Below are 10,391 nucleotides of genomic sequence, written 5' to 3'. Positions count from 1 at the left end.
ATATTTTATTCTCAATACTTTACTTACTTAGCCTGCATCTCATACATTTAACATATATTTGCACAGAATCTTATGTCACACAGTTTAATAATAAAATTCATATACATTCCTTACAAAATAAGTCAACCCATCATTAACATTTATATGCTAAAAATACATTTCATTTCTTACTTAATTCCTCATAAAATTCCTTTCACTTTCATCCATTCACTTTCACATATACATAACTATATAAACAATCCTAGGCTCAGAAAACATCAATTTCATGGTTGGCATTTTAAATCCACATAAAAACATATATACATATATATAACACATGATCCATTTTAATTCATGAAAAACCTTATTTAATATATAAATTTCCCCCTTACCTGACTTTCAAACTACGCTAGTAGGATCCCCAAACCGATACCCGCAGTGTTCACTTGGACCCTGAATCCAAAAATCCTAGCTTAATTAAAATAAATTCCAATTAACTTAAATCTTCAGAAAAATACTTATTTACTATTTCCTAAGCTCCATATAACATTATTCATTAAGAAAATCTCAAAATAACTTACTTCCCCTAATTTTGGGATGTTTGCCAAACCTCACAATCCAACAATCAACTCCTACAGCCTTGCAGAAAATGATCCTACGAACCTCCTGGTATTTCCGGATCATCAAACCGGGTCAAATCCAACTTGAAATCAAAAAGAGAAGGCTGGGATACCGTTTAGAGAGAGAGAGGAAAAAGAGTTTCTCGAATTCTCGCTGAAAAATGAAGAATTATCTATTTATAAGCAGGGCTTCATCAACGAGACACATGGATTCGTTGACGAGGTGCTATAGAGACTTCGTCGATGAGAAGATACCTTCATCAACGAAATTCAGAGTTCCAAATATATTCTCTCGGGTTTCCTTCTTCGATGAGAAACCGAGTTCGTCGATGAGCTTAGAAGGACACTCGTCGATGAATACAGGACATTCGTCGACGAGGCCTGCTTTTCTTTTAAAAATCCTTCCTTTTCCCTTATTATCCATTAATCCATTCCATTTATTATATTTTCTAATTATTTTAATTTTCGGGTCATTACACCCTAGGTCGTGAAATACTAGCTGCGAATTGAGTTCAACCTAGGAGAAATTTTTAATACCCAATTCACCCCCACTTAGGAATGCACCAATTCCAACAAAGACCCCATGGTACGACTGAGTCGACAATGCTGAAGATTCAACTCCCTGCTTTCACGGGAGAATTGATTAGGGCGCGCACAAGGAAGACATGGGAGCGACTTGGTCGACAGTGACGATCTTCTACGCGAGATATGCTGTGGACTTTCCTAAACTATGAAACAAACTTCTTAAACCCTAAAGCCTATAAGTAATCGTTGCGAACATGAGCTTTAGGTTCCCTTTTGGCCTCTTGTTGGCCTTACAAGGCTTAAAAATCTTATTTTGATGATAACAAATAAGATGAACTTAACATATTTGGTGAATAATTATATTTCAGGATTCAAGTATGTAAACACAAGGTCATATGTTCACAAGGATCATTCAAAACTTATGTACCAAAGAAAGATGATCAAATGAAGCTTAAAGGGTCAAGGCATGAATTTAAAGATGATCTTATAAAGCTTGAAGATTATGAGAGCATGGATGATAAAGAAGACTTGCCAAAAATCTTAAAGAATATTAAAGCTTGAAGTCAAGACAGAGCCAAAGAAAGACAAGGGTGAAGACTTAAGAGTTTAGAATGTCAAAAAGTCATAAGAAGTCTTTATGTAAGTACTTCATATTTTAAATATCTTGTGGAATCTTTTTGAACTCTTCTAGGGTTAATTATGGACTTAGAGACCTTATTTTAAAACCTTGAAAAATGTTATATATATTCTCAAAGCAAGAGAGCAAAAAAACTTTTGAAAACTAAAGTGGAAAACTGGATTTTGTTCTGCCCAGTCGTGTGAGGTGTACCCTCAAAAGACTGAAGATGCAAATTTAGAATCCTAAAGTTTTACTTCAGATGTCTGAAGCATTTCCTCAGAAGACTAAAGATTTAGTTCAGTCATCTAAAGATTAATCTGTTGAAAAACAGAACAGGCATAACACCCTCAGAAGACTCAACCTTCAGTTCGGTCATCTGAGCTGGGACTTCAGAAGACTGAACCTGAAGTTCAGTCGTCTGACCCTGTGTCCAAACTATATTTTTTAGTGCTTTAAGGAATATCAGAATACTGAACCCAATAGTTCAGTCATCTGAATGATGTTAATGGTAAAAATTTTTAAATGTTTTAAATTCCGATTAAAGGTTTCTTGTGCCTCAAAATTAATGAAATCTTGGGAAATACTCCAAGTAAACTTGGGTATCACGAAAAAACATTTAGAAGCCTATAAATACATGGTTTTGAAAATCAAAATATATAAAGAACAAAAGAATTGAAAAATCTATTTTTGTTGAAAGCTATCTTGCTACTCTCTCTCTTGCTCACTAATTGCAAAATCTGAATTGCTGAATTTCTGAGTTGTTGATCCATCCTACTCTTAGTTCCTACTGCTGATATTCATCTAGAGAAGGAATTAGTGAATTCTAACTTGAGCTTCAATTGCATTTCATATTGATATTTGAATATTGAAGTGCATAGTGTTTGAATTTGTACTAATATGCTCTATATGAGAGTGTTCTTGTACTCAGCTAAAGTTTTTTGTTTCTTGACGATTCCAGGTTGTTGGATCATTGACCAAGCATGGGGTATTGCTTGGAAAGGTGTAGCTCTAGCCTATTGAAGGAGTTCCCAAGCGTGGGGTATCGCTTGGAGAGGCATTACTTTAGCCTAGTGAAGGAGTGTTTGAGCATGGGGTCTCGCTTGTAAAGGTTTTGTTCTACTCGGAAAGGAACAAGTATAGTGGAATCCTTAGGTGGTTTGCCTAAGGTGAGGACGTAGGCTGGGGATAAGCCAAACCTTATAAAAACTTTGGTCTCCTTCTCTTTCTCTTACTCTCTTTATTTTTTAGCATACCTATAAACTGCTTGGATGATATAATTTCTTGATCATAAATACTATGAAGTTTGAAAATTAAATAAACTGAAGTTTAATTTGTTTTTAGGATTGTGGAAATCAAAAGGGAGTACATTGGTTGATCAATAATTTGCAAAAACCATAAAGGAAGTACGTTGATTGGTTAACACCCAAAGACTCTTTAACTAAAAGTTTATTTAAAGTCTAAGCTTTTGAAAAGAGTGTTGAAGTTTAAATTGTGCATCATATTGAGAAAGCAATTTCATTATCTACAGGGCTTGAATCAAATCCATTAATACAAGAATTGAATCAAATTTATATGCACAAGGCTACAAACAAACAAATACTTTGAATTCTTGTAAAAGCTGAGAATTGCTATAGAGTTGCATATTATATCTTGAGTTGGTATCTTTGTTTGAGCTTTGGTTTACTTATGTCAAGTACTGGTTTGTGGATTGAATAAGTAAATAAAACTTTGTTGTGTAATTGTTAAATCAACAAGGGGTTAAGAATTCTTGTAAAGAATTAAAAGAAAATTTTAAAACCCAATTCACCCCCCTCTTGGGACTACACCTCAACTTTCACTTGGTAACAGAGAGGGGTTATAAAAAATCCTAACAAGTAGTTATATAAAGATCTAAATGGCACACCTAGGAGTAGCTCCCTTTGGAGAGAGTCAATCCTCAACTAGACCACCCATCTTTTGTGGTTTAAACTATACATTTTGAAAACAAAGAATGAGGCTCTACCTTCAAACAATGGATTGGAAAGCATGGAGGGTTGTCACACATGGTGATCTTACCCCTACCAAACTTGTAGATGGTAAAGAAGTACCTAAAGAAGAAAAAGAATGGACCGACAATGACCATAAGATGTTACAAGTAAATTTAAGTGCTATGAATGCTTTATATTGTGCCATTGATATAAATGAATTCAATAGGGTCATGACATGTAAACCAGCCAAAGAAATATAGGATAAATTAGAAGTAACTTATGAAGGCATTATTGATGTAAGAGATAATAGGATCGATATGCTCACTAGTGAATATGAAGCCTTTAGGATGAACCAGGATGAAACAATAACTAGTATGTACACTAGGTTCACCCACATAATAAACTCCCTCAACACATTAGGAAAAACCTACACCACTTATGAAATGATTCGAAAAAACCTTAGAGGACTTCCACCGATTTGGGAACCTAAGGCCACTGCAATAACTAAAGGAAGAAATTTGAAAAAACGCCTCCTTAAATGAACTCATTGGTTCTCTCCTCACATATGAGATGGCAATAGACGAAAGAAGTGGAAAATCTAAAACCCAAAAATCTGTTGCATTTAAAGCCTCAAACAAAAACTCTAGTGATGAAGATGAAGATGAAATGGATGAAGATTAACTAGCCTTCATATCCAAGAAACTTGCAAGCATACTAAGAAAAAAAAATAAATTCAAAAGAAAAATCCAAAATTCAAGTTCAGATGAGGAAGAAACTAAGAAGAAAGAAACAAAGAAAGAACTACCTACATGCTATAATTGCAAAAAAGTTGGACACCTAAAACCAGATTGTCCAAAACTTAAGAAAGATTCTAAAAAGAAAATGAAAAAAGGCATTGAAGGCCACTACATGGGATAATCTAAGTTCTAATAGTTCAAAAAGTGAATCAAGTGGCAAAGAGGTTGCTTATACTTACTATATGGCTTGGGACGACGAGAAAAGTTCCTCATCCAAATCCTTTAATAGTTCTTGTGATGATTCAGCGGAAGAATCCAATGATGAGAGTATGCCCTCTTATGAAAAACTTCAAAATGATCTATTCAAGTTGCATAAAATTCTAGTTAATGTGACTAAAAGATACACATCACTAAAAACAAGAATGAAGGAGTTGTGAAAGAGTTAGAATCTTTAAAACTTGATAAAAATGAAAAAGATTTAAAAATCCATAGACTAGAAAGCAAGAATGAGAAGGTAATAAAAGAACTAAAGGATTTTAAGTCCAAAACTTCCATGGATAATGTAAAAGACTTATATATATTTTTTAATTAGAAAATAAAATTACTAAGATGTCTCAAAACCAAAGAAAAGGGTAAAAATATAGAAAATTCAGAAATTAGTGATCTTAAAGAAAAATTTGAAGATCAAGCTAAAATAATCTACAATTTCATAAGAGGAAAAGAAAACTTTGATAGAATGGTAGATGCACAAAGATTATCTTTGAATAAAGAAGACAGAGGGTTCAATGGAATTGAAAATAAAAGGAAAAAGAATTTTTATATGTGATATGTTACAAAAGCATCTAAAAATTATGCTAGCACCTCTTCTAATGCTTATGCTCACACTATATGCTACCTATGTAAAAAGAAGGGACATATAAAATTTGACTGTCCATTAAAGAGGAAAGATGTGAAAACTAAACAAGTTTGGAAAATTAAAGAAACATCTTTTGTTAAACCATCTAAACCCAAGAAAGTATAGGTACCTAGATGAAAAACCAAGTTCATAAACTAAGGATCCAAAGATATTTGGATTAGTCATACCTCTTTGAAATTAAGAAAGTCACTCAATTCAATTTTCAATAAACTAGTTGAAATGAAAAGATTTTTTTTTTTAAACTAATGAAATTGTTGGCCTCCATCAATGAATGAATCATATAAGGCTTAAGATTTGAAAAGAAAATTTTGGACTTAATATGAAATCAAAAGAAATAAAATCTGAAGCATTATGAAAAATATTTGAGCAAAAAGAGAAGTAGTTGAACTGAATGAGAAATACTTGAAACATGAGAACAATTTGAGCAAAATTGTAGCACAATGCACAAATGATTATAATATGCTCCATGCTTATATATGCTGATATGCTACATGCTAAATGCTGAAATTCTGATATAAATATATGGTGAAATATATACATGATGATATTTTGATATACATATGTGGTGAGATACTAATGACATGATAATATGAACTATATACTGATATCTATGTCTATGCCAAAGAAATGATATTGACTTAAATATATGCTAAGTTATGCTATGCTAAAATGTTGATATATATAATATCATTGACGTATATTTATGGCTCACTATACGTTGAAAATTAGAGCATAACAACATAATTTTATCTATGAGCATGCTATGATAATGACATGATATTGGTATTATTTTTTAGTATCTATGAACATATACATGATATAAATCAGTATTTGAAGCATGGTATTTTCATGAATATATAGTTCATTTCACGAATGAAAACTGAATGTATTAAATTCAAGGGGAGTGTTATGACTTATTACTTATGTTTTTTTTAATTTTTCAATTGGTATCATGATTTAATGTCAAAGAAGGAGAGATTGTTGTAAGCAAAGATAAATTAATATGCATAATGAAAATAAGAAACAAAAGGGCAATGAACACAGTTCAGATTCGGGTTTTCTGGATTGTTTGAGATTTCTTTTGATAAATTAAATGAACATGCAATTTAAATCCTAATTCCTAACACGCACTGAATTTAATAACGAGAAACAGAAATCCTACAACCGAACAAGAATTGAAACACGCGTTGAACTTCGGAATAAAAACTAAAGACGATATATTTCCTACTTAATTTAAACACAAAATTAACAAATAAACTCATTCAAACACAAATTCGACAATAACTAAATTTCTAACACATTTGAAACTCAAACTAAAATCTGAACTTTAACAACTAAATGATAAACTTAAACACGAAAAAAAAATCAAATTTTAATTAAACCGACTTTAAATTAAATAAAATACAAAAAGATTTAAATCCTAAAAGAAATAACTTAATCAAATACCAACTCAAGTAACAATATTAATTAAGAAGTGAAAGAAAAAAAAACACAAATAAACCTTAATAATAACTCCCAAACACAATTTAAAAACTAAAAATTTAATTAAAATTTTACTAGAAAACATACAATTATTCAATTAATTAAAAGCAATAACAAAATAAAAATAAAACTAAAGGAAGAGAGAAGAGAAAAAGGAAGAGAGAGAGAGAGAGAGAGAGAGAGAGAGAGAGAGAGAAATAAAGCTGAAAATAAGATTGAGATCCGATGCAAAGCAAATTACATGAGCACAAAAAAACACCAAATAAAAAACATAAATCCAAAGAGAGAGAGAGAGAGAGAGAGAGAGAGATAGCAGCCCGTGTGGCTCAGCTATGGCAACAGCAAATCTACTGCTGGCCGTGAGGTTGAACTGCAGACAACAGGGGAAACTGGTCGTAGGGGAGGCTGGAGCAGCAACTACAGTGGCCTCGACTGGGTTAGTCTTGAGTGGCAGGTTGCAATAGGTGTCTTTGAGTGGCTGGACGTGTGCTTCCAGAAGTAGCAGCAAGGAATAGCAGAAATGGCTTTAGTAGTAGCCGGAAACAGAGGACGACAGTGGCTGATTGCAGCAGGAGTCTTCGGGTTGATGGGTTACAACACACAACCGGGAAGAAAAGAGAAGGAAAAGAGGGAGAGAGACAAAGGAAGATGGAGGAGAGAGGGAGAGATAGCGAGAGAGGAGGGAGGCCGAAAGGGAGAGAGAAGAGAAAGACAGCTGGGGCTCAGGTGTAGCAATAGAAGAAAGAGGGAGAAGAGAAGGGAAAGGAAAGAAAAGGGAAGGAAGAGAGGGGGTCGGGTCTAGCTGAAAGGAGAAGGAAAAAGGATTATAAAGGGGGAGGGGAAGGAAGCCCTATAGCACACGAATGGAGGATTCAGACCTGGCGCATGGCCGTGTCACATCAGGTAAGGTTTAATTTTTTTTATTTTTTTTCTATTTCTCATTTTTGCTTCTCTATTTTTTTTTCTTTTTGCTTCTTAGCGAACAATACCAGTTTTGACCCTCCTGGAGCTCGTATCTCCCAAAGCTTAAAACACGAAAGTCTTAGAACATTTCTCGACTTTTCACAAAATTTTGAATCGTCTCGATCAGAACTCGAAAGAGAAAATTACAAATGGATTACGAAGTGGCCTCAATTTTAGCTTCCAATGATTGCCCTGCAATAAAAATACCAAAAATTCATAATTTACTCAATAAAATCCAAATATTATAAATAAGACACGATGTTGAAATATTGAGAATAATTAGGTATTTAATTAAAAATATAAGCCTCAATGCATGAATTAAAGGACCTAATTACACAGTTTAAGCTCGTAATTACACCCCCCCAACTAACGTTTTTCTAGTCTGTAGCGAATAACGTGAATGAATTCCAAGGCGGCACCCACAAATACTAACTCCAACAAAAATGAATGCACATGCGATACAACCATACTGTTTCACATATAGGAATATAACCAAATTTCACACTAGCTCATTCATATTTAATGCACGCAACTCCGATGCACGTCACTCATGCAAGTTTCATCATTATATAGCAATTAAGAATGGTATACTCACATGAAGTTAACCAGCAGTACAATTTAGAGTTAATGTGGTCATATAAATTCGAGTATAAACAGGTGAAATATCGAGGAATGTGTGATGTGTGTGATTCGTTACACCTAGGATACTAGTGGACACCTACGGAACGATTATTTTGACTCGGCCTAACTAGTATACTCTCAAAAACACTCAAAAAGGATAGGTTCACTCATCATATGCGAGGAAGAGTGTCGCAATCAAACATCCCATATATAGTAAGGAACAAGCGCTAAATGTATGGAGTGGACTAGTCTGAATAGGATCTTGCCTATTTGTGAGGTGTCGGGTCCTTCAGCCTAGCATCTTCTCACCTATTCGCCATGTCCAACTAAGACCACCCTAGATCAACTTATTCACAAACCAGCCATGAATACATCTGAGACATTAAGCTATTGAAGAGTCTTCATATGTGGAGAACATGTGTCATGTCCATGAATTTTTATGCATTTCTATGGAGCATGTATTAATCTTTCATTTCATGTGCATTTCTAATTTTCTTATTCTTTCTTCTGCTCATTCTTCAATTTATATCTTTTCCTGGTTAATTAGTACAATCATTACACTACCTTCGTTGTCTTCATATAACAAATGGGAATTAATCTCGAACAATAGTCCATGTTCAGCCTTCACATCTTGAGTAAGCTACAAGACCAAGGTTTCTATCTCCCCACTATATGTCACCTCTAGGCTAGCAAGTCAAAAACATAGATTAGTGTACAAAGAATATTTAGAAGAAAAAAAAAAAAGGAAAGTTGAGTTTTATGAACTCTAAGTTGATGTCAAAAACTCAAAAGAATGATAAATGGCTCAACAATACCTCACAAGGTGTCATAGTCGCTACATGCGCTCTCGCAGTGCTCACAAGGAACCCTAAGTTCTACAAGTCACGTGAACGTGTATTTTCAGCCTCATGAGATACCATGTAAATACAAGAGTTTATATAGCCAAATTAACATGAATGAACTACCAATCAATTCTTCATGGAGTTATAAAATCATATAATAAGAAACTACACATAAATGACTCAAGTGTGTAATTCTTAGGTTATATGCAAGTATGTGAAGGGTATATGTCAGTGTTAATCATGGCATAATCGTTTATCCTCAATACTCTTAGTTTCTTTCTTTCTTGTTTTTTTTTCTTTTTTTTTTTATTAATTAATACAAAACCCAACAAGTAGATATGCACAGTGTCACATGCAAATTTTCACCCCTCCCAACTAAAGTGGAACATTGTCCTCAATGTGAAAGCATAGGGGAAATAGAAAAATTGTGCACAGGTGAACAAACTAATAGAAAATCACTACCAACTAATGCAATATAAAAAGAAAAGAGAAAAATTGTGCATGGGTGAACAAACTAATAGAAAATTACTACCAACTAATGCAACAAAAAAAAAAAAAAGAGAAATGCAAATAAAAGCAAATAAAAAAAATGAAAAAGAAAAGCAGTAAAATAGAAAGGTCAGAGGACTCCCCTAGGGTCTTGTAGAAGCAAGACCTCTTTATTTGGATTGAAGGGGGTCGTGAGAGGCTTGAGATGTTGTTCATTGACTATGAAGTTGTTATCATTCATTGGATCCACAAGTTCTACTACGCCGTGGGAATGAATGTGTTCAACGATGTACGAGACACCCCTTCGGGACCACAGTTTCCAGGGGAACAAATGTAATCTAGAGTTGTAGAAAAGATCTTGCTGATTCGGGAAAAGTTGTTTATCCTTGATTTTATGTAGTAGCTTAATCCACTTCTTCGCTAAGCAGTCCTCATCATAAACTTTCCTCTTGGATTCTTTAAGGTCACACACCTACAACTTTCTCAAGCCTATGGCATCATCAAGTGAAAATTTAAATTGTTTTATAAGTCATAATGCATAATGTTGAATCTTAACAGGTACATAACATGCCTTAAAGTAAATCAACCTGTAGGGAGTCATCCTTGAACTTTTCTTGAATGCAGTTAGGTA

The sequence above is a fragment of the Malania oleifera genome, chromosome 13, assembly GCF_029873635.1.
Source record: "Malania oleifera isolate guangnan ecotype guangnan chromosome 13, ASM2987363v1, whole genome shotgun sequence".
In the NCBI taxonomy this organism is placed as follows: domain Eukaryota; kingdom Viridiplantae; phylum Streptophyta; class Magnoliopsida; order Santalales; family Ximeniaceae; genus Malania; species Malania oleifera.
This window is presented reverse-complemented; position numbering follows the sequence as displayed.